The sequence below is a fragment of the Malaclemys terrapin genome, chromosome 2, assembly GCF_027887155.1.
Source record: "Malaclemys terrapin pileata isolate rMalTer1 chromosome 2, rMalTer1.hap1, whole genome shotgun sequence".
In the NCBI taxonomy this organism is placed as follows: domain Eukaryota; kingdom Metazoa; phylum Chordata; order Testudines; family Emydidae; genus Malaclemys; species Malaclemys terrapin.
This window is the reverse complement of record NC_071506.1, coordinates 269,684,239-269,709,695: the sequence shown is the minus strand read 5'-3', so window position 1 is coordinate 269,709,695 and position 25,457 is coordinate 269,684,239. Positions and strand designations below refer to the sequence as shown.

Below are 25,457 nucleotides of genomic sequence, written 5' to 3'. Positions count from 1 at the left end.
GCATCCCCCCACCTCTGGGCAGCATCAGGGTAGCCCCAGGCAGGCAGTGCTGTCCCCACCAGCCAGCAGCAGTAGGAGCATGAGGTCCTCCACTGCTGCTGTTCTCTGTGGGCAGGGAGAGGAGACCCCTGGTTCAGCGCCGCACTGCCTCTGAGGCCGCAGCATCCTACCAGCTGGGACACAAATTTCCCCCTCTCTCCCCCACCCCCCTGCCTTGTGGAGCCCCTGTGGCAGCACCTCCAGGAGGGGTTTCTAGATGTGAGAAAATGAAAATGGCTTCACACTGGTGGATGCCAAAAGCAGAGTTCTCTCTTTCCATCCCCTTTTATGCATGAAAGAAAATGCCTTTTTGCTGTGGCAAAACTTTAGTGCAGAATATTGTATGCAAATATAAGGGTTCTCTGTATGGCATGGGAGCGTGCACCAGTGGGCTGTGAATTCTAATGCGCACCAACATGACATGCACTAAAAGTTCCCTAGTGCACGTTAACGTAGCACTGTATAAAACAGCTTGGTGGGGAGGAGCAGGGGCATCTTGGGAAGGAAAAGAATGAGACAGGTACAAGTGGCAACTTGGGGAGAGGGCAAACAAGGACAAAGCCCGCTTTGTTGGGGAGGGGAACAGGGACAGGGGAATTTCTATGAGTCTCTGTGACCAAATAAAAGTGTTGCTAGTGGTGGATTTGATCAGAAGTACATCTCCAGCTCATAGTGAGACACTCTCATCTGGGCTGGGTTATGCTAGCTGCATGCTCCTCAGTGTGCATTTCAAATGAAGAGAAAGGGATTTCTTCTCCTTGTTATGATCAAATATGGGAACTGTATGAAAATGAGTGTATCTGTCTGATTAGAACAAAATCCCAAAGGAGGCTAATTCTGACAGTGGTCTTTAAACAGGTGAAGCTTTGTACGCTGTATAAGCAGCCCACATAGATGGGCTATACGTGGGAGAAATGAGCCCTGAATATTGTCAGGGAGATAAGCAGAGCTGTGCAGAGACGCTGAGGTGGAAGGGGCAACTGCGTCATAAAGAGGATGCAGAGAAGAGCAGAAGCATTGTTAAGAGGAAAGATAAAGAAAAACATGCACTTTGAGTGGAAATCAATTAAGCAGCAGATTTAATGTGGAATTTACGGGCATTAATATGAAAGGAAATCATCTCCAAAACATATTCCTGTGGAAGTCCAGATATAGTCAAATGCACAAATCCCGACGAGCAACGAAAAGCAGCTGATCTGGAAACATATGGACATTCTAAATGTGACATTCTAGCTATTCCTGAGCCAATGTGATGAAATTGGCTCAGAATAATCGCTTGATGACTGATATTAAAAGTCACAGTTAAGAAGAGATGGGTGTTAATTGTAAGGATGAAGCACAACTTTATTTGCAAAAGAGAATTTTGTAATCCTTAAGGCAACATAAACTTTTGAGGGCAGGAATTGTCTCTTCTTAATTGTCCATGCTGTCCCTCGCACATTTTGCGTGCTACTGTAATATAAATAGTAATAATCTGGCAGAAACTGAGAAGAGAATCAAGTGGCACGAGGACCGAGATCTTCTGGACTGTAATGTCCTCTTAATGTTATAGGCCTCTTAATTAAAAAGAGCAACAGGACAATGAATAATGGTAGATATATATAAAAAAAAGCATGTTATGGAATTCAAGTGGCAGTTATGGGATATTTTGCTTTAGCTAAGTATGGTGTGAATTATAAAATGGGCTAATTATAAAATGTGACTTTCCCAATCACCTTTCACAATTTTCAGAAATGGCCATTCACTTTTAGTGCCTGTGGTGCCCCTTGTAGATGTCTCCAGATAGGCACCTATAACTGAGGCATCCAAAACTATTGGGAAGTCTTGAAAACTTTGGACCAAGATTATTGAGGTGCAGCAGTTGCCATTAAATACTCAGCACTTGCCTCTACTATGGTGCTTGAAGCATTTCCTGTACTTGTAACAGGAAGTTCGTAGATGCAGGAGAGACAACTGCTGCAGTGCACTAAATACCAAGGAACTGTGGGGAGAAACCGAGGCCAATGTGCAGCAATGGAGCCTTTTCGTGGCTCACAGTGCAGAGTTCGGGCTGCAATAGTCCTTGCTGCAGCCACATCCCCACACAAATGCCCTGTAAAATGTAGCCAGTGGATCTATATAGTGCCGTAGCATCTATCAAAACCCTGCGCACTGGGGTGACGGGAGACTCCACAGAGCACAGCTCAGTGGTATGAAGGGTGTGTGGACATCTTATATGAGCTCCTTCCATTGCGTGCAAAGCGCATCAGTGGGGAGTAGATAAGGCAATATTAATCCCATGCAAATCAGCCCACCTGGATGATATGCATCTTAGAAAATCATGGGGCCCTGCAAAAAATTCTCACTGGTACAGCACTTTATTTCCTACTCGGGAAGTAATTAGAAGACCGGAAATAAATAAATATAGTGACAGATCTTCAGAAACAGGAAAAGAGAGTGATCTTGTCAATCAGTCCTCACCTAATAAAGGTAACTTCTGCACCCAGTAAAATAATAGAACACATCTTACAGTGAAATGTTACGTGTGAATTGGCTTGGATAGAAACACTAATACAGTAAGTGGATTGAAAACTGGCTGAAGGGTTCTGATACACATTAAACAATCTATCTACAAGGAATTCTCTACTGTGGTACCCTAGGATCTGTATTAGGCTGGGTCTCGTTTAACATCTTCATTAATGATCCTGATGAGGGAATAAACAGCCCATTAATGAAATTTGTATGTGATGCTATGTGGAGAAGAGCTGCAAACAGACAGGAAAGAAATAGTACAAAGGGAGCTGGAGAAAGTAAACATTAACAGAAAAAAACAGAAGAAAGTTCATCTTGGAATAACACAGACTAATACATTGAGGGGGAAATAAACTGAAATGTAGATAGTATAGGGGAGAAACCATGACAAAAGTCATTTAGGAGGCTAGCAGGCAGCAAATTGGACATGAATCTGCAACATGATATGGCTGCAAAAAAAGGCCAAAGCAGTTTTGGGCTGCTTAGGGTTCGGCAGCACGTGTCACTAGTCAAGTAGGTAACAGTCCTTCTCTGTCCATTGTCATTTGACCACAGCTGGAATGTTGTGTTCAACCCTAGCTTGATACCAAAAAAAAAAAAAAAAAAAGATTTATATAGTGAGATAAGCTCAAAGAATAGTAACAAAACTAGTTAGGGGGCTGGATGAACTGATTTATGAGGCAAGATTAGAAACGCTAAGTTAAAGCATTGCTAAGTGTTAACTAAAGCTGGGGACAAAACAGAGATTTCGGGAGGGTGCTAACAGCAAGGAAGGAAAGGCAGCACTTAGGGTGACATGAGGGGATAAGTAGGAGTAATCAAATGAAATTAAGAACGGGGAGATTTGAGCTGGCTATCAGAGAATTCTTTCTGATAATCTCCCAGTGGAAGTAGTCGATGTCTCATCCAATTGATTAAGATCAGCCGTGGCAAAACACTAGAAAAGGTACAATGGGGAAAAATCCTACATTGTCAGAATGGACTAGATGACTTATAGGGTGTTACCCTGTGGACCTTGCTCTCGATGATACTAATCCTGCATCACTGTACATTACCAGAGTAGTGTTACAGGGGTTTGCAATGCCCCTCTGCCATGTATGTTGGCCAAACCAGACAGTCTCTACGCAAAAGAATTAATGGACACAAATCTGACATCAGGAATCATAACATTCAAAAACCAGTAGGAGAACATTTTAACCTGTCTGGTCATTCAATGACAGACCTGCGGGTGGCAATTTTGCAACAGAAAAGCTTCAAAACCAGACTCCAACGAGAAACTGCTAAGCTTGAATTGATATGCAAACTAGATACAATCAACTTAGGCTTGAATAGAGACTGGGAATGGCTGAGCCATTACAAACATTGAATCTATTTCCCCATGTAAGTACTCTCACACTTCTTATCAAACTGTCTGTACTGGGCTATCTTGATTATCACTTCAAAAGTTTTTTTTCTCTTACTTAATTGGCCTCTCAGAGTTGGTAAGACAACTCCCATCTTTTCATGCTCTCTGTATGTGTATATATTTCTCCTCAATATATGTTCCATTCTATGCATCCGAAGAAGTGGGCTGTAGCCCACAAAAGCTTATGCTCTAATAAATTTGTTAGTCTCTAAGGTGCCACAAGTACTCCTGTTCTTTTTAGGGGCTTTAGTGTAAATGAGAATCTGGTCCTATGATTCTCTTCTCTAGGAACAGGCTTCATCCCAGCATTTTAGCACTTCAGTTTCCTGTCCTGTCTGGATCCAGAAATGAAAATAATTAGCCAGGCATTTCAGTAACTCAAATGTTTGGACTGAATTCCCATCTAAAAATAGGTGATTTGCACACATTTGGATCTTAATTCATCTGGTTTGCCTGCTCTCTCCTGAGTGTCCCCAAATAACAGAAGAATATTTTGGGAATGTTCTGTACCTAAAACTAATATTTCAAAAACTGATTTCTAAAATGAATGGAGGCTGGTGTGTGTGTGTGTTGCTATTGCTAACCTTTCATAATGTTTTTAGGCCTCTTACCTAGGTAAAGTGCTCGCTGCATTTATTTTGCACTGTGCCTGATAACTCTTGTCATGTCATGCTGAGAGAGAAATAAATAATTGCCTTTTTAATATATCAGCAGGGAGGAAAATTTGAAAAAGACTGTGAAATTAAAAAATGTATCTAAAAACTTAAATTGGGCCAGCAGGCCAAGTAATAAATAAGTAATTCATAAAGAGCAACAATGTCCTTAACCAGCGTACAAGCAACTTGGCAGTCAAGAGGTCAGTGGGGGCATTAAGAGACATGAGTGGGAAGTGACGGATGAGGCTGATATTGCAGAAACCCTCCGTGAATTCTTTGCCGTCAGTATTAACAGAAAAAGCTGAAGGTCACATCGGAGAGACTAGAATACATTTTCCTAGGGGCAATGTGAAATGTTAAAAGGTTTTATGATTATGCCAGAGCAGATAGTTAGGCAATTAGAACTGTTTAAAGTTGACAAGGCACCAGGTCCAGATGAATTACATCCCAGAATTGAGAAGGAAGCAGCAAGTAGAGCTTTGGCAGAGATTTCTGATAGCCCTCCAAGGATAGGGTGGTTCAAGAGGACTGAAGGGGAAGAGGGGCTAATGCAGTTCCTATATTTAAACAGTGATCAAGAGGAGATCCAGGAAATTGCATCCTGCCTACAGTCAGTAGGTAGGAGCATAATGATATTGATAAAGGAGAAGCATATTCTGCTTATGCAAGTGTGTGATAATGGATTGTTTTCATGGATTCGGGGAAAAGAGCTGCTGGCTGATGAATGTGCTTGAATTTCTGAACCACATTATTGCACCAGTAGACAAAAGTCAAACAATGCCTATAATTTATCTGGATTTTCTGAGAGCCTCACATGCAAAATATTGATCTATTTAATAAGCATGCGTTAGCTACTAAAAATGATTCAAAATTAGTGTAGGTCGAAAGAACAAATAGTGTCAGTAACCAGGGGTGGATGTAGCCTCTACAATAAACTCTTTTTGGATGTGATTCTGAGTTGTAGTCAAGGAGGGGCACCGACTACCACAGCAGCGCCCTCTGCCTTGGCACTGCAACAGGGCAGTGGGGAAAGGGGGAGAGCGAGCTCATCCCACACTCACCCCACAGCAGTGGCTCCTGTCCCATGGACATGGACCCGGCTCCCCACTCCAGGCATTGTGCACGGGATCACAGCACCACTCAGGCCTAGCACCCTTGGTTTTGTGATTTCTGTGGGTGCAATGGAACCCACAAACCCACACTGAAGCCGCCCCTGTCAGTAACATAGTTGAGGGTAAAGAGACAGCAGGAGCGTGAACACACATTGGATGCTGTACTCTAGTATTAGACTTGCTTTTAAGGACCTGATCCTGCATTTCTTACACAAAGCTCTGGTGATTTGACACCGCATTCCGTATCGTGGAGAAAAGGGCCAGATCGTGCTCTTCTTTGTAGATGCTGAGGTGCTGTTCAGCTGCACAAATGTGATGGGCTATGCAAGGAGTGTGCAAGCCAAACATGGTAGCTAGGGGGCGACTGGCTATGCTATCTACATCCACCATTTTGCTAAAATAGCCTCAGTTGAGCAGCTCATTCTGGGTAGCTCAGCAGTGTGAACTAGGCTGAAAATTGATCCCCTGTGTATTAATGATATTTCAAATACTGCTAAATTTGATTCATCAAAGAAATGAAAGGGCGGTAAGATAGAATGGTTGAAACCATTTGCATAAATAATCCTTCCTGAGCAAGTATCCACTAGCACCAGTAATATTTTATCACTAAAAAAGTAAAGGAGACAATCTCTCTTAACTGCATCCTGTGTGGTGTTCTGCTTTCCTTTGATGTTACTAAGTATAGAAATCGAGGATTTAAATTGGTAGGCCTAATAGCATGTTGAGCTCCTGATGTGACAGTGTTCTGGCCAGAGGACAAAAATAATATTAGGAAATACAGTCAATCGTGAGCATGATATGGAATATGAACAGAGCGATCTGGGGGTGATCATGGATATAACACACACAAGGTATCTGCAAAATGTTTGGCATTATTTTTTGGGTTTTTTTAAAGACAAACAATGTATATGTTTGATGTAAAGCAGCCAAGATTATTCTGGCACTATCAATGGCACTAATGAGGCTGCATTTGGAATATTGTCTGAATTTCTAGTCACCATATTCTATCAAAGTTACTGAAGAAGTGTAGCAGAAGCCAGTGACAATGATTCAAGATGTAGAGGGTAGAAGTTAAGGGAGAACAGGTTAAACATCCCTAGTGTGAATGGAAGAATTGAGTTACTGTTTGTGATGTAACAAAAGAAAGGAATTGAGTAAAAGTTAAGGCTCTGATTCTGTCACCTTGAGATGTTGGGGCTACTTGCGAAGTAAAGTTCTCCTCAGTCCTTTTTGTGTTATAATGTGGTGTGAAAGGAAAATGGCGGTACTGATAAAGTGATGTTGCAATAATTGGCTTAAAGTAGGAGATTGTGGGTCAAGGTTAAGGAAGAGAGAAGCTGCTATACAGAGACATATTTATGGAACTGCAGAAGAGATGAGTAAAATTGGTCAAACTATAGGTCATCCTGTATTTGGCAAAGATTCTCCTCCTTCCCTTCTCACCCATGTCTGCTGTGTTACATTGCACTTGAGTAGCTGCTGTGAGTGGGTCCTAAATGTTAGAGTACTGGGCATATTAAAAGAATTGCCATTTGATTAATTAGATCAGTTCACATTGTGAAGGTCGCTGTGGTTCTGTTGTTTGTATCTAATGGCACAGTGTAGGAATCACTGTCGTTCTATGGCCTGTGGTATGCAGGAGGAGTCTGACGAGGTAATCATAGTGGTCTCTTCTGACCTTCACAGTTGGTCTCTGTCTAACTGTATTAGAATAGAAAACTTGGGTGCAGAACTGGACTTTTTCACTCTCAGGGCTGGAAAAGATGAGGCATGGCAAAGGTGTGTGTTGAGTCTATGAATGCAGCTGTCCTGACTCCACCGGGTCTCCTTTGCCAAATTTAGCAGCTCCTAAAAAAGGAATCCCATCTTCCATTGAACTCACTACAGAGCAGGAAAGGTTAGGAAATAAACAGGACGTGTTCTAAGGATGAATGGGAGAGAGAAAACCTCTGTGTCCTTCCACCCTGTACAGCAAGAGAAGAGTAAGCAGAAGAAAGGCCCACCATGGGGGGAAGATGGCCACCCAAGGAGAAACAATATTTGATAATGGTACATAACCTCTGACTGTGTGTTTCTGAGATTACTACTAATGTTGCTTAATAATGTCCACGTTTAAATGAGGTTATGGCCCCGGCCTTGCAATTGCTCCTGTGCAGGCTGATGTCAGTGGGGCGCTGCAGAGGACTGGGGGCCTGAAGTGATAAAGGTGAATTTGGATTGGGGTGGGGCACATAGTTCACATCTGCTTTGCAGCTGGAGAAAAAATTTCTTCATGGAAATTTTGAAAGCATTCTTCGCAATGGAACAAGCTACCAAACATATCTTTCAAATGAAAGCTTCAACTTTACAGAAAACAGCAGAAGGGTGTGGTCAGATCTTAATGCAGTGGCATCTGCCCCTTGATGTAGGGAAGTCCTCATCTTTTTTGGCTTGCCTTTGTTGTGGTTCTCTCTGCAGTTCTCCATGGTGTGCTTTTACTTATAACCCCAAATAGAAGTTGTAGGTTTTCAGCATCTTTGGGGAGCAGGCACTGGGATAGTCTTGTATTCCAGAACAATCTGCATAGCTGAACTGTTGCTAATTTGTTTATGATTCAGCTGTCCCAGTATGTAAATAGTGGTAATGACATGCTTTTGTAGTGGAGTAAGATGACCTTGAGTTTTGCTACAAATAGTAGAAAACAGTTGATAACTGACAATAGTAATTCACTGTGTTAAAATATGCCTCTGGAACTCATTGTCATTATGTATCATTGAGGCTGAGAGCTTATCAGGATTTGGAAAAGGAAGGGACAAAATGCAAATAAGAGGGTAGGATACATAAGGAAGGAGATGGAGAATTTTATGTCATCATGTAAATCTGTGTGCAGCAGCATCTGGAATACTATGCAGTACTGGTCACCCCATCTAAAAAAAGATATTGCAGAATTAGGGGGGATTTGGAGAAGACTAATTAGGGGCTTTGGAATACTCTCACACGAAGGATGATTGAAAAGTTTGGGATAATAAAATAATATAAAATAAGGACTGGTTTAGAGAAGGCAGATCAGGAGCTTGTCCTTTCATAACCCCAAAACAAGGGGACAGACCTTTAAATTAAAAGGCGGAAAATTCAATACAAGGAAATATATTTTGATATAACACATCATTAGACTGTGGAACTTATGGCCCCAGGAAGATATTGACTTAGAATTTAGCAAGCTCCAGAAAAAGAATGACTAGTAAGACTATCCAGAGTTGCTATAGTTAATCGGAACACATTTTGGAAGAGATAGTAAAGTTCATGCTTCAGGGCTTAAATCAGTCTCTATCAGAGACCAGGAAGAGAACTGATTTGAGGGTTTTTTTGGTGTGTGTGTGTGTGTGTGTGTGTGTGTGGCGGTGGAGACTCTTACACCTGCTTCTAAAACATTTGGTGCTGGACAGGATCCAGTCTGGGAATCCATGTTAACTAGATAACAAGAACATCCAGGGTTATAACTATAAAATTAGAAAAATAAAGTAGAGTTTTAGAAGGGGTATAAATACTCCTTCCTGGGGATGTCCTGAAGCATTTTTCCATCATCTTCTTCTTAATGTACGCACAATGTGCCTCAGGTGGCATGTTACCAGGATTCATCACTGAATTTGGTCCTCTGGTTGGATCATTAGTTTCTCTGGCTTGGACCGGGTACTGACAGGGAGTGTGATGTAAATTCTGATCCATGCCCCCCATAACTTCCTATTACAGGTTCTCTTGCATCATCCTCTGAAGCTAGTGCTGTCTGCTGCCAGAGACAGCACACTAGACGAGATAGACCATTGGTTTAATCCAATATGGCAATTTGTATTTTCTTACGGTTTGGTAGAACTATATCAGTTGCTCAGGATGTCTTCACCCAGCAGGTATCCTTGCATGGGCTCCAACTCAGGAAATTGCATGACAACACTTGGCAGATTGACACCCTCGTATCATTCTGGACTACTGTGTCACAGATAGTATTAGCATAACTATATAAATAAATAAATAAGCCTTTACATTGTAAAATATTCTTCTTATTGAAAATGAGCATAACTTCGTTATTTTGGCCAGAGGGCCTTCTACATGCTGTAGCGAGAAATGTTTAATTTTATTACAGTAGATTAAATTATGTTCTGTTCCTTTTCTACATGTTTTTTCCCACTAACAGAAAGCATCCTGTCTAAAATCTTCTATGTCTTGTTCATTTTGATCTGAAAAAAAAAAATCCAACAAAGAAAAGGGAAGTCTTACTTTGTGAGTGTCACAGCAATGAAACAAAGCTGTACACAGGTGTTGCTTTGCATGTAGGTTGCAATGGAAATGTATGAGTGTATTACTATTTTAAATAGCTCTGTACATGAAGTGGTGATGTGCCCATACTACTTTGGGCTCTGATGTCCTCAGCTCATAGAAACTAAGCATGGTCAGTACTTGGATGGGAGACTTGCAGGGTTGCCAGCCACAAGAGTTCAAAAATAATGAGCCTGGGCATTTCAAATCATTAAGAACCACAACTCTTTCAAAGCAGTACAGTTTGGGTTCTCTTTGCCTTCTAGTTTTGAGGCTTTGGAGTTAATGCTTTCAAACTTCTCTCCAAAGCCATAAAGGCTAGAAACTTGTGTTTTTAAATGAAATCTGAGTTTGTCACATAATCTCATGACTCCAGGAGCTGAGGCTTTAAGGAAAAGACTAAAAATTGTGACACTCATCAGATGGCTACCTTTACATCTGCTATTGTGTATATATATACAAAAACCTGTAGGAGAACACTTCAACCTCCCTGGCCACACAATAGCAGATGTAAAGGTAGCCATCTTACAGCAAAAAAACTTCAGGACCAGACTCCAAAGAGAAACTGCTGAGCTCCAGTTCATTTGCAAATTTGACACCATCAGTGCTAAGTATTGTTATAAATAATAATTGTAGTAATTAAAGCTCCCATAGCACTTATTACCAGTATGGGGCGGGGGAGTGTTAGTGTACAGCCTGTTTAAATTCCACTGAGAGTAATTACTTTCTGCTTGTCACATTTTCCTATGCCGTTTAAATTGGCTATGGGTCGTGAATCCTCGGGGGGCAGGGAAGTCATACAAGGCAATCAGTGGGGTTACAAAGTGTTGAACATTTTATTAAAATCTAAAGCAAAGAAAAACTTGCCCCCCTCCCCCATTTTCTGCACAGCCTTATCCTTCAAGGCCATGTATTCTCTGTCAAGCTCATGGAACGAACACACACACACAAATTTTACAGGCTTATCAGCGATACATGGTTTTACACCTACCTTTATAGTAAATGTAAGAAGGTTGTGAATATTTTTGATGTTGAGTATGGGGTCACGAACCTGGAAAGGTTGAGAAACTCTGGGCTATGGTATTCTTCACTTGCTGGCCGAAATTGTGGTCAAATGTTGAGCAACTGCTCAGTGTCACTCCAACGTTGGCTGCAGTTGTTGAAGCAGTTACCGTAGGCGAGGCTTGTAAATTCTGAAAGGTGATCTTCTGAGTTGAATGGTGACTTGGAAATGGATGCTAATAATAAAAATAATTACAAAAGAAGGCTCCTGGAAAGAATCCTGATCTGTAAGGAAAAAGTGACATTTTAAAAGAGCTATGTTAAAGGTCTGATCAGAATTGGTAGTGCCCTTTTAAAACCTCTTTACCTTTTCAAGCTGACACCACTGGTCTGATCAAGTCATATCAGCTATGTGGAATTACATTATGTTAAACTACTGCTACCTGAAAATGTACATTATGGCACAATGCAATAATTGACAATTTTCCCCCTGAATGTGGCTTTCGGAAAGAAGTGATTTTAAGGGGAGGGCCATTTGAATTATTTCCTGAGTACCTAGGAGCTTAGGCTGGTAAATTCCACTTTGCCATTAGGGAATCTCACTGCTGCAGAGAACGAGGGAAAATCTGAACCCCAGTGACTATTGCTAGTCACCTGGCCTGGTGTGACTGTCAGTATGCTTTTACAGACCAAAAAAAGTCAAAAGTAGAAAATGACAGGAATATGTGAATTATCTTGTGAAATTCAAGTTTCTCAGAAGCTTGTAATGTGAATGTAGAAAGTTGTGGGTTAATATGGAGTGTCCTTAATTTCTGGTTCACTTCTACCCCGCATAATGATTTAAGAGGCATAGTTTAGTGCAACAGCCAAAGAGTGCAGTTGGAAGAAGCTTTTAATCACTGTTATTAAATTAGAAGATTATTTTAGAGCTGTAATCCAGTTTTATACAGCGTGATAACACTGTTGGTAATGGTCCTGGACTCAGACAAAGTTATGTTGAATCAACGTTTGTCATTTAACATTTCCTGAATCAAGGTAATATTCAGTGATCCTTAATTGAATAAAACACAAAAAGGTTCAATTGGAATAAATGCAGATGTGAAGAATTTCTCAAAGGAAGAATGTTTTCATTTTTGTTTAAACCAGAGCATCAGCTTATTGAAAAATGTAATTGATACTGGCTTGAATAGTATTCCTAGAGTACATTAAGTGAGATAGCACATCAAAATAATATTGTATTTGGGGCAGAGCAATTTAAATAGTGCACAATTAACCATAATGGATTTCTGAAATGAAAATGTACTGTCCCTATTTGTGTAGATCAGATGTTCTTCATGAATGGCTCTCTAGACAAGTTCATCACTTTTACTGCTAAAAATAATGCTTCACTTTGAAATGCCCCCTAACATTAACTTGTGATGTGGCTATTATTTCTGTGGTACCAGCACGCTAGGCCCTCTACAGGCAAGGGTGAAGACTAGGGCTTTATCCCCAAAGAGTTTACAGACTCAGGGCTTACAGCCAATACTCATTGAAGTAAATGGGAGCAGTGCTACTGACTTCAATTGACTTTGTGTCAAGCCCCACATTATAGACAACTTACAGGCAGAGGATGGCACATGGGATACAACAGAAGCCAAATCTGTTGGGTAGCGATGTGATTTTAGGGATTTTTAGTTGGTTTTTGATACCAGGTATTCATATGTTTTAAAGAGGTGTCTGAAAGGAGGAGAGGGACAACACATAGCAGACTTGCCCAGGAAGGGTGTTTCAGCTGTAGGGTGCCTCAGAAGCGAGTGTTGGGGAGACACTCTTCTATCTTGGAAGATTTAATCAGACAGCTTGGTATTAGTAAAAAAAAAATGTACCCTGAGACAGAGCTAAATGTTGTACTGATGATAGCAATAATATTCTTACTTGGATTGTAAGCTCTCTGGGGCATGGGCCATCTTCTGGTTCTGTTTGTACAGCACCTAGCAAAGTGGGGTCCTGGTCCATGGTTGGCGTTCCTAGGTGCGAACACAATACAAATAATAAATAACATAATGAGTTCATCTGCTCATGCTTTAGCTTCAGTCCAGAATTTTGGCTAATACATAGATTTCTAACACACTAACTACAATACACAATAGAAATTTTCTGAATCGATGCCTTTTTCTGATCATTTTGGATACACAGGGCCAGATTCTCATTTCCACAAAGGCCTCTTGCTGTCACACAAAGCAGTGTAAAGTGGCCTTAGTCTAAATGAGAACAAGGCCCATGGTATTCTGTCTGGATAGATACAATATGTTTGTTTATTTATTTACCTTTTAATTAATCAGATGTTCCTAAAGATAAAATCTCAAGTCTTATCTACCATACAAAATTTGAAAGGAAAACATAGTTTCTACATCTCTAAAAATAAACGGATTTTCTAGAAACACCAATTTACTAACAGCTGTACCTTCAGTCAGGCAAAGCCTCAGAGAAGAGATGGGTCTTGCATTGTGCCATAAAAGTATGCAGACTTGGGCTCAGCAGAAGTCTAAATATATTTTAGGGGTCTGCTCTCCCATTATGATCTGTGATTAACTCCTGTTAGCTTCATAGCTTCAATGACTCACACTCACATCAAACGGAGAACAGAAGCTTTACAAGAAGCTATTCAGCATCCTATTATAACGATGATCGATCAAGAATATATCTATAGTGAATGATGTGATATACTACTTTATTTAGTAAAGAGGTACAGAAGAATTCATTTTTATTGTAAGTCATTTCATCTGAATGGCCCAGTGTATAGGAAAACAACCTTTACATTAAATGTAATTATACATAGACATGCTTCTTATGAATGCAGTCTATTTACCTTATATCACTAACCACAAAGGTAAACCAGTAATCTTCCTAGATGAGTGCATAACATGTAAAACACATACCTTAACCACAAATATTGAGCTATGTAATTCCACCTCTGATACCATCCTATATGAAATCACACTGAAGAAAAACATATCCTATTAGGACTGCAAGAGGCCTGTCTGAGGTTTGTGTAACAGCTCCTTTAAAAGGACATACACCTACTGTCTGTGACATCTAAGGGGGTAGGGGGGAAACCTTGTTGAAAATAAAACCATCTAGTTTTGAAATCTTGTCTGTTGATTTAACTCTTAAGCAGTAATTAAAGACCTTATTCTGCTCCATTGAAGTCAGTGGGAGTTTTCCAATTGACTTCAATGATCTTGCCTTTGTGGAAGGAAGACCTGTTTCCAACTTTAGGAAGGATCTTAGCCATGAGACAAAAGCCCAGGGTATAATTTGGACATTCTACATGATTCCCTGATGCTTGACTGCCAACCTTTTTGCCACAATTTCCTTTCCTTACCAGGATTATATTCACTGGGGAAAAGGAATGTGTCCACTTCCTCCAATTCTTTCCCCTCGTGTTAGCCCTTCTAGGGTGTCATTAGCATTTTTAAAACCATCTTGACACGTAATACAAAAATGCAGTTTGTGGTAAATCAGTGGTTCACCAACTATTTAATTCATTGCACTGCTTTGTAAAACAAGATATCATCATGGGTCAGCTTCCTTTCCCAACATTCCAATCTCCAACAGCTTCATTCACAAAATGTTTCATTCTACAGGCCACCAGGAACAGCCACTCCTCTAAATCAAGTTTCAGACCATTGCATACACAATACAAGTTTTGACCCATAAAAGTCATTGGGCTGGGATGAGGAGGGGAACAGAGCAAAGAGAAAGGTCCCGTTCCCTGTCTAAACAATATATACAATGTCTATCTTTAGGAAATATGACCAGAAGCCCATCTCCGCATAATATTTGAAATAAAATGATAAAGGTATTTGGGAGTATGATAAAATCCTGTCCCTGCAGTATCTCAGTGGCATACCTGTTCTGCAGCACAGTGCAGTGTGTGCTTTGCAGCTTGTTTTTTCTAGTGTCAGGCAAATCCTTACAAGCTTTCCTAACACAATCCCATTACAACTGCAAATATTTCCACATGTGGACACTAACACATGACGTGAAGCTAGGCATAAATCTTGGACCTTCCGAAAAACCATGTGTACAAAGCAGGCTGATTCTAGCTCATGATGATTCAAATACTGTTCTGGTATTGACTCCTGTACTTGACAGCAACTCTAAAATTGGATTTTCCTCCTCCTCCTCCTCCTCCCCTCCATCTGTCTTTCCAGAGTTCCCCAAGCAGATATTTCACAAGCTGTGCTAGTGAGCTCTAAAAGCCAAACTCTTGTGCATGTTTGCCCCATATGGACATATTGTTATATTGTAATACTGTGTGCATTGGTTGTCCCTGTGATTCTGCTGGTGGCCTTTTAGCATGTTCTAGTTCAATGATACTCAGACTGAGACTCAGGAGCCGCAAATGGCTCTTGAATGCGTTTCCTGCAGCTCTTTGCAGCACATGATATTAAAAGACTGTGTCATTTAATTATTAACCAATCCAAGTTATTAACCAATCAGGATGTTTTTACTATGTTATTAGCCAACTGTAGAATACTTGGTCAGTGATTTTGCTGTGAGAATTTATATAACTATGTAGAGTAAATGAAACAATGAATTCACACTGTTGTGGCTATTTTGGGTAATGTTCATTGCTAATTTGGCTCCTGAATCACTGAAGTCTGAGTATCACGGTTCTAGTTGCTTTTAGGAAAGCTGGAGTTGCATACTTCCTTGGGTTCTGGTTGGATGCTCATTTGTAAGGACTTTGCACATTCTTGCAAATTTATATGTTACATATGAGACAGACTGGGATACTGTAGAACTTCCTGTCCGTCCCCAAAGCATCTGAAACTTTCATCCTCATGCTATTTTATAAAAATAAAAAGTGCCTTGCATCAGGTGCATTTCAGGGATGTGCTCATTTTATTCTGTCATAAACTATCTTGAAACAATGATTGAACCATTATTTCGTCCTTGCTGCTCTTACAATATGGCAGAATGTACAGAACAATAGTATGATCAGAGAGCTTTTACTGCGCACAAACTCATTTGTGAGTAGTATAGCGTGGATGTGTAGCATCTAGTTGTCAATTCAGAGTTACATGGAGGGAAGAGCCTATTAAATATGTCATAGCAGACAGTCCCGTTTTCAGTGTTTCAGAAATGCTGCAGTGAATGTTATTCATATTAACACAAACATACATATGGACCACGCTGTGAGGTCGTTATGCAGGCAAACTCCAATGGGCCAACGCCTGAGCCAGATTGAGCCATCTCTTTTTAAGCAGTGCTCCCCAATGATTTTCTGGTATGATACTGCTGCGCACATTCAGTGCCCACTGAAGTCAATGGAAGTTTTAGATGTTCAGTACTTTACTGGAGGTGGAATTCACCTGATGCAGAGGATTTATAAACTGCCCATGCCCCACTTATATCCGTGAAATGAGGTTTATGTTGTACATAGGACTCATGCTGGCCCTCTGCGCAGGGGCAAATATTTCACCCATGATTTAGCTCAGAGCGAGTTCATCTGAATTAGGAGTGAATAGAGTAAAACTAATAAGAACTGTGGGATTTGGCCCATTTTTACGCCACTTTATGTAGCTTGGTATTGGTCGGTGTATTCAGGAATTATATATAGTAAAACTTTGCATGGCATGTGGTAAAGCATCTGCTCTCTACATGTTATCAGCTGGTTGCAGGGGAGTGGATCTGGTTTCATGCCGGATCCCAGCAGTGAGGGTGGAAATTGGTGCTATATCATTTTCCGAAAGCACTCAGCACCTTTCCAGGCGTGTCATGCTGGGCACCCAGAATCACGAGGCCATTTTGAAAATTTAGGGAAAGCAACTTATTGACTGATTTCATCGTAAGAAGTGAGTGAAATCTTGAGGCTTTGCCAGTAACAAGCAAACATCCTTCCTTTTTTTTACCCACTCTTCAAATACAGACACACCCAGCTTCCTGGTAAGGATTCTGGGCAGAATAGTCCAACAGGCCTTTCTAGTTCTTTAACTAGCATTTCCACTAGAGGGCATTAAAAACACCAGGAACATACCACAGCCATCATATGCTTTTAAGGTATATTCTAAAAAGACATGTAGGCCAGACATTTGAGCGCAATAGCAGCAGTGTGTATTGAGAATGCACAGTTATATAGAGTACTTAGTCCTTTCTCCCTCTGTGCCTCTTTGTTTCATTCTTGTGTGCAGCTACTAAAGTGAAATTACCTACAATCTTGTTCTGCCAACCCTCTTTGCACTTCAGAGCGCATTGCTTTTATATAGTTGATATTTCCGTGGTGTCTCTCTCTCTCTCTCTCAAAAAAAAAAAAAAAAAAAAAGCGGGGGGAGGGAGGAGAACAGGGAGGCACAGCAGGGGGAAGCAATATGGGCTTTTGTGTGCCTGTGAAGAGAGAGAAAGTGGGTCTCCTGCAGTGTGTTTGCTGTTTGTGCGCTTAAAAATGCTGCTTTGGGGGGAATAAACTGTCAGGGGATCAGATGAATGGTATCAAAAATGTAATAACATATGTTTACATGTAACACCTTTCAATCCTACGGGATCTCCAAATAACTGCAGCCATCATAGCCCACAGTGATAGTTCAGGGCAGGAAGTGTGGAAGAATACCATATGCCGTTAAACTTCAGTGGGTGTTTAGATTGACAGTATTCAAGGGCCTTTAACCAAGGTACCAAGAGCAACACCCCTGTACCTCTGGTATTAAGTGAAACCTTTGACAAGCAGGTGTCATTTTGAAGCTGTATATCTCATCCAGTGCTGAGGCATTGGTTCAGAAGTGACCTACAGGAAAGAGTGTCACCTCCTGCATCACACCACTTCCTCTAGCACCTGGGGGAGAACTCTCAGCCACTTCAGATCTGGCTTGAGCTCTCTGCTGAGCTTGTGAGATTTGTCACCTTGATCCTACTGGGTGATGAACCTCTCCCTGGAGGTGCTGAGTGCCCTCAGCTCCCATTGACTTCAATAGAAATGGAAGGCATTCAGCATGTTTCAGGATCAAATCTGACCTAGCCCATATCTGCTACTTGTGCAACCTCATAGGATGAGGTGGTATGAGCTGTGGCTAAATATGTCACTTTTAGGGCGGGGTTGTATATTAGACCTACAATGTCCATTTAATTACCTATTCTGTATCATTGTATTGCATGGGGTCTGTCACTGGAACCATAGTAATCTTATTGTGAAGTCAAGTATTTTTACCCTCTTTCTTGTTTTTAAGTCCAATATAAAATAAATGAAAAGCAACGATCATTGCAATGAAAAGCATACTTCATAAAACAAATGCTTAAATAGCCACTCACTCCAGCTGTGTCTTTTATGTACAAGGATCTCTGAGGCAATGGTATGTGCTTACATAAGATCTTTCATAACATTTACATTAAACCACTCATCATCTTACATGCAGATAATTTATTCAGCCTATAAATCTGTACAGTTAAGCCTGGGAAACAAGCAGGGAGAACTGGAAGTCCTGGCACAGTCAGGGAACTATGATGTGATTGGAATAACAGAGACTTGGTGGGATAACTCACATGACTGGAGTACGGTCATGGATGGATATAAACTGTTCAGGAAGGACAGGCAGGGCAGAAAAGGTGGGGGAGTTGCGTTGTATGTAAGAGAGGAGTATGACTGCTCAGAGCTCCGGTATGATACTGCAGAAAAACCTGAGAGTCTCTGGATAAAGTTGAGAAGTGTGAGCAACAAGGGTGATGTCGTGGTTGGAGTCTGCTATAGACCACCAGACCAGGGGGATGAGGTGGACGAGGCTTTCTTCTGGCAACTAGCAGAAGTTGCTAGATCACAGGCCCTGGTTCTCATGGGAGACTTTAATCACCCTGATATCTGCTGGGAGAGCAATACAGCGGTGCACAGGCAATCCAGGAAATTTTTGGAAAGTGTAGGGGACAATTTCCTGGTGCAAGTGCTGGAGGAACCAACTAGGGGCAAAGCTTTTCTTGACCTGCTGCTCACAAACAGGGAAGAACTAGTAGGGGAAGCAAAAGTGGATGGGAACCTGGGAGGCAGTGACCATGAGATGGTCGAGTTCAGGATCCTGACACAAGGAAGAAAGGAGAGCAGCAGAATACGGACCCTGGACTTCAGAAAAGCAGACTTTGACTCCCTCAGGGAACAGATGGGCAGGATCCCCTGGGAGAATAACATGAAGGGAAAAGGGGTCCAGGAGAGCTGGCTGTATTTTAAAGAATCCTTATTGAGGTTGCAGGAACAAACCATCCCGATGTGTAGAAAGAATAGTAAATATGGCAGGCGACCAGCTTGGCTAAACAGTGAAATCCTTGCTGATCTTAAACGCAAAAAAGAGGCTTATAAGGAGTGGAAGATTGGACAAATGACCAGGGAGGAGTATAAAAATATTGCTCAGGCGTGCAGGAGTGAAATCAGGAAGGCCAAATCACACTTGGAGTTGCAGTTAGCAAGAGATGTTAAGAGTAACAAGAAGGGTTTCTTCAGGTATGTTAGCAACAAGAAGAAAATCAAGGAAAGTGTGGGCCCCTTACTGAATGAGGGAGGCAACCTAGTGACCCAGGATGTGGAAAAAGCTAATGTACTCAATGATTTTTTTGCCTCTGTCTTCACGCACAAGGTCAGCTCCCAGATTGCTGCACTGGGCAGTACAGCATGGGGAGAAGGTGACCAACCCTCTGTGGAGAAAGAAGTGGTTCGGGACTATTTAGAAAAACTGGACGTGCACAAGTCCATGGGGCCGGATGCGCTGCATCCGAGGGTGCTAAAGGAGTTGGCGGGTGAGATTGCAGAGCCATTAGCCATTATTTTTGAAAACTCATGGCGATCGGGGGAGGTCCCAGATGACTGGAAAAAGGCTAATGTAGTGCCCATCTTTAAAAAAGGGAAGAAGGAGGATCCGGGGAACTACAGGCCAGTCAGCCTCACCTCAGTCCCTGGAAAAATCATGGAGCAGGTCCTCAAGGAATCAATTATGAAACATTTAGAGGAGAGGAAAGTGATCAGGAACAGTCAGCATGGATTCACGAAGGGGAAGTCGTGCCTGACTAACCTAATTGCCTTCTATGATGAGATAACTGGCTCTGTGGATGAGGGGAAAGCAGTGGATGTGTTATTTCTTGACTTTAGCAAAGCTTTTGATACTGTCTCCCACAGTATTCTTGCCACCAAGTTAAAGAAGTATGGGCTGGATGAATGGACTGTAAGGTGGATAGAAAGCTGGCTAGATCGTCGGGCTCAACGGGTAGTGATCAATGGCTCCATGTCTAGTTGGCAGCCGGTTTCAAGTGGAGTGCCCCAAGGGTCGGTCCTGGGGCCGGTTTTGTTTAATATCTTTATTAATGATCTGGAGGATGGTGTGGACTGCACTCTCAGCAAGTTTGCAGATGACACTAAACTAGGAGGCGTGGTAGATACACTAGAGGGTAGGGATCGGATACAGAGGGACCTAGACAAATTAGAGGATTGGGCAGAAAAAAACCTGATGAGGTTCAACAAGGACAAGTGCAGAGTCCTGCACTTGGGACGGAAGAATCCCATGCACTGCTACAGACTAGGGACCGAATGGCTAGGTAGCAGTTCTGCTGAAAAGGACCTAGGGGTCACAGTGGATAAGAAGCTGGATATGAGTCAACAGTGTGCTCTTGTTGCCAAGAAGGCTAACGGCATTTTGGGCTGTATAAGTAGGGGCATTGCCAGCAGATCGAGGAACGTGATCGTTCCCCTTTATTCGACATTGGTGAGGCCTCATCTGGAATACTGTGTCCAGTTTTGGTCCCCACACTACAAGAAGGATGTGGAAAAATTGGAAAGAGTCCAGCGGAGGGCAACAAAAATGATTAGGGGTCTGGAGCACATGACTTATGAGGAGAGGCTGAGAGAACTGGGATTGTTTAGTCTCCAGAAGAGAAGAATGAGGGGGGATTTGATAGCAGCCTTCAACTACCTGAAGGGGGGTTCCAAAGAGGATGGAGCTCGGCTGTTCTCAGTGGTGGCAGATGACAGAACAAGGAGCAATGGTCTCAAGTTGCAGTGGGGGAGGTCCAGGTTGGATATCAGGAAAAACTATTTCACTAGGAGGGTGGTGAAACACTGGAATGCGTTACCTAGGGAGGTGGTGGAGTCTCCTTCCTTGGAGGTTTTTAAGGCCCGGCTTGACAAAGCCCTGGCTGGGATGATTTAGCTGGGAATTGGTCCTGCTTTGAGCAGGGGGTTGGACTAGATGACCTCTTGAGGTCCCTTCCAACTCTGATATTCTATGATTCTATGATTCTATGATTCTACAGTTATAGATAAAATTAAGATGAAGCTGTCCCCTTTCCAAGCATTAAAGGGGACTACATAGTCAAACCTAATATGTTTGCAGCTGCTTAAGAGATGTGGATTCTCTGTTTTTGAGTATAGTGGGGTTTTTACTTCTTTCTTCCTTTCATTAATGGAGAGCTTACATTTCTTACTGTGTGTACTTGGAATACTTGAGTGGTCATTTTATGGATCTCACATTTTAATAATAAATTTAAAATTGTTAGTAAATAAACCTCCAAACTAGAAGCAAAAACCTCATTCAAGCAACAAGGAATTAGCTCAGAATCTATCAAAAAATAAACAGGGAGGATTTTTTTCCTCAGCGAAGACTGATTTATAAGACTGGAGGGAGCAGAAGGGCAAGCCAGGCCATGAGGACCCTATTTCACAGCTGGCACTGACATTGGGACCTCAGAACTCTCTCCCCTACAGATAAACAGCTAGAACTAAGCATCTGTTGCATTACAGCTGCCAAGGTCACTCCAGCAGGGACAGAGAAGGAGGGGAAAATGGTAGTAAAATCCATATTATAAGCAGCAGTAATAAAATGCCAAGTGACTATGATGATCATATGCGTGTACCTTTGGAGTTATACTGAGATAGTGAAAAGTGTTCAGTGATTCAAGGAACAACCCCAGTAAATAATCATGAGAAACTTTTTTGTAAAACGTAATCCCTTTAAATGGTGAATCCTGCGTATTAGCACATATGATTAATCTTTATTTACAAGGAGTCAGATTTTCACAGCCATGCTGCACACATTATCCAGATGGGTGTGGCGCAGAGATGGCTATCATGATGCATGGAGTCATAGTCCACTTTAGACAGGAGACATTTCTTACACAAAAGTGATACAAGTTACAGACAAACAAGCAGGCTTCTTCACAGCTTGAGTCCCAGCATTGTCTCCTTTGTTTACCAAGAACCACAGCCTGTCTGGAATTCTGTACAGCACCCAGAAACATCTAGTGGGCAGCAAATAAACCTTGCTTTATTATTCAGCAAGTAAACCTATTATAGTGATGTTACATTACCTTTCTACACCCACCCTCTCAATTATGGGATCACAGCTTAGAGCAACTTCTAAACTGTGTCAACAATAAGAGCCTCTTCAGGCCATTCTACAGGCCTGGGATTGCTCTGGCCACACCCACAAGGCAGTGGATGGGCAGTTCAGTATCATCCATTTGACGTATAGGAACGGAAGGCTTTCTCAAACTAGTAAAAACAGTAGAAACACTTTTAAATGTGGCCTCTATAGCAACAGATATTTATCTAAATACACAATTAACTGACATCTATTAAATAAACTAGCTGAAGCTATTGACCGAAAAGATTGCATTAAATAGGTTTCTTCCTAAGGCAGTTCATGGACAGGCCATGGATAATGGAAGCCTTTTGTATTTTCATCTGTAACTTCATCTTTGAACTGTTAACGTCTCTAACACACTAGATCTTTGGAGAGCAATCTGCGTGGGCGGGCCCTGTGCCCGTACAGAGTCCCACTGAAGTTTGTGGGAGTCCATGGTGTGTAGGCATCTCCAGAGGTATCTTTTTGCAGGATCAGGGCCTTACAGAGACGCCAGGAGATGGATACCAAGGGCAAGGCTATTGCAAGATAAAGCTCGTTTGTTCACATTATTGAACAATGGTGCTCTTTTTCCTTTCCAACAAAATATATTTTGTGACGCAGCAGGTCCTTTAAAAACTATCAATTCTTCTTAAGAGATGGGTGTTTGTTTGTGAGCAAGGTTATATGTGTGTTAGCTGTTCCACCGTCGGTAAGATATATAGGTGGCAAGTAGTGTGGAAGGTGGGATGGAGGTAATGACTATAAGTACTTCTGCTGCCCTTCAAAGGAGTAGAGAGGTGTGTCCACTGAGCTCGTCATTAAGTGTTTCAAGTTCTCCATTGTGACTGAGGCCATTATTGTAATATCCCTCGTGGTGAGGTCAGCACGTTCGTGAGAGGGGCAGGGTACAATGTGCACTTTCTGAACAAAAAAACAAATTCTCCTCATCAGAAGAAAGTCCAAAGAACAAATAACAAGCTAAAAGAATAAACAGCCAAACTACTCTGGTCCCCACAGACAGAAATCCTTTTAAAGAGGGTCTTTACTCGAAGGAATACCAAGCTGTAAATTATATAATCATGGCCCGGAGTTCTGGGATCTGATTCTCTGTGTGCTGGTAGTCCTTTGATTGTCATAGGTAAGGAGCCCGTGCTGTATATATCTGGGCGCAGCGATGAGTCTTCTAACATCCACCCACCAGCAAGCAAAGGAAGGCTACAATGTGCCCTTTTTGCTACTGAGTGTGTGCAGACTTCTCCAAAGGTACTCCGTGAGCTCGTGTAGGGCAACCGTACATTACACTGCCAGAAGAAGCTGAGGCGTATTTTGATGGAGGGGAGACACATTTAGACATGGCCATGGTCTTGCTAATGAGCTGCCATGCACAAATCCAGCTGTCTTGTTTTCCACCTGGCACTTAGGGGTAAGTTAAGCTCCCGCCTCTGCAGAAGAACTGTGATCAGGGAGGAGTGAGGTGGCTGCAGCCCTTCTCTGTCAGGCCTGAAGGATGAGCGGAGCTCCTTCTCCAGCAGGCGTCCGCCGCTGAGCTTAGGGGGCCCAGAGCACATTGTGACTGAGCAGATAGCTCAGCTACGGAGCAGAGCCACTGGGAGCTCCCTGCAGCTCGCTGCTGCTGCTTCTGCAAGACCTGCCAACCTTGTGTCCTGCTCTCCTGTTTCCTCTCCGGAAAGCAGCGACATTGCATATTGAACACCTTCCCCTCTGCCTCCTGTGGGTCTGTTTTGATCCAAGTTTAATCAGTCTCCTTCCACATTAATAACATTAACACATGCACAAAATAGAAATTCCACTGGCTAAATCATTTGACAAGCTCCTCTCCCCGCCCCACTGTGGACTTGACCACTCACAGGGTTGTTTCTTGCTGGTTCTCTCTTATTTACCTTGCTAACGCTTCTTAGGTCCACAACACCACGTTCTAAAACCTTCGCCGGGAGGGTCTTTTCTTTACAACCTGCATGTGAGCGAGCACGGGAAGAAGGGGATTGTACATTTGCTCATACACTGCCACAGATTGCCAGAGCGAGTGCTCCCTTATGTCACGTGACACTCCTGAAGTGAGAGGAGACCAGGCAAAACAACAGTGATTGTTACTGATTAATATCACAGAGGAACTACAGAGGGCTTCGTTTGCACAAAAGCAGACTACATTAAGTGTGACACTCAGGACTTCTGCCAAAGATGTGAATGATAGAATCCTCAGGACTAATGGCTTGGACTCAGTGGGGTTGCAGGTGCTCTGCACTACACTGCATTTAGTTCCACCTGTGCAATGCCATGGACTTCATCTTTCTCAATGTATTGATGACAGATGAGCAGATGGATTTGGCCCAGTCTGGGTCCTGTGTGGCCTGGGGGCAGAAGAGCCACCATGCAGCTGCTATTGCCGCAGGATGAAAAAAAAGCTTAAAAAATAATAAAAAAGAAAACCCAGACAAATACCTCTGATGCTGCTCAGCCTCCATTGTTTACCTCCCACTCAACTGCGGGCTACAGTAGCCTCATTTGGGCCATACCCTCTTGCTTTACATGTGGGGTAGGTGGGTTCCCAGTATGTAAGGGGTGGCCTTGGAGCTGGAGCGTGCAGTACCGTGGGGCAACATTTTTCACCTGAAACTATTTATCCTTAAATGGTAGATTCGGGTTGACCGAGACATCTCATGGATCTGTATCGAACAGTTACAGTAAAAAAAAAAAATCTTAAAAAGTAAAAACTCTGAAAACTCTGAAAATTCCAAATGTTTCATTTTGACATTTTCACAACAAAATGTTTCTATTTTTTATTTATATAATGACTGTTTCAAAATTTTTCACTTTTAGTTTTAAAATAAAAGAAGACTAAAGGTTTAGGGGAAAAAAAACAAAATATTTCATTTGAGGTGTTTGGTTTGACCCCAAACATTATTTTTTACTTCATGATTCGCTGAAAAATTTGATATCAAGTCGACCCCCTCCCCACAAATGTTTTATGATTTTTCTATATGGCCAACAAAGCAAAAAATAAGGTATATGCAGCGCTCTAATGTGCAAGGAGTATGGATGCCCTGCACTGACACCTTAAGTCCTA

The 25,457-nt window shown here is 42.0% G+C and overlaps 1 protein-coding gene and 1 long non-coding RNA gene across 9 annotated transcripts in view; one reads left to right on the top strand and one right to left on the bottom strand.

Annotated features, from left to right (window-relative positions):
* The window catches only part of LOC128833166 (uncharacterized), a 50,852-nt gene extending 26,492 nt beyond the window's left edge, over positions 1–24,360 (bottom strand). For both annotated transcript variants that reach the window (XR_008444123.1, XR_008444122.1), the window contains exons 1-3: positions 24,274–24,360; positions 12,933–13,024; positions 11,005–11,300 (exon numbers count right to left, since the gene is read on the bottom strand). This is a non-coding gene — a long non-coding RNA (uncharacterized LOC128833166). The remainder of the gene's footprint in view (positions 1–11,004; positions 11,301–12,932; positions 13,025–24,273) is intronic.
* DPP6 (dipeptidyl peptidase like 6) overlaps positions 1–25,457 on the top strand; it is a 767,813-nt gene that overhangs the window by 366,025 nt on the left and 376,331 nt on the right. The gene's annotated exons all lie outside the window — the stretch shown is intronic.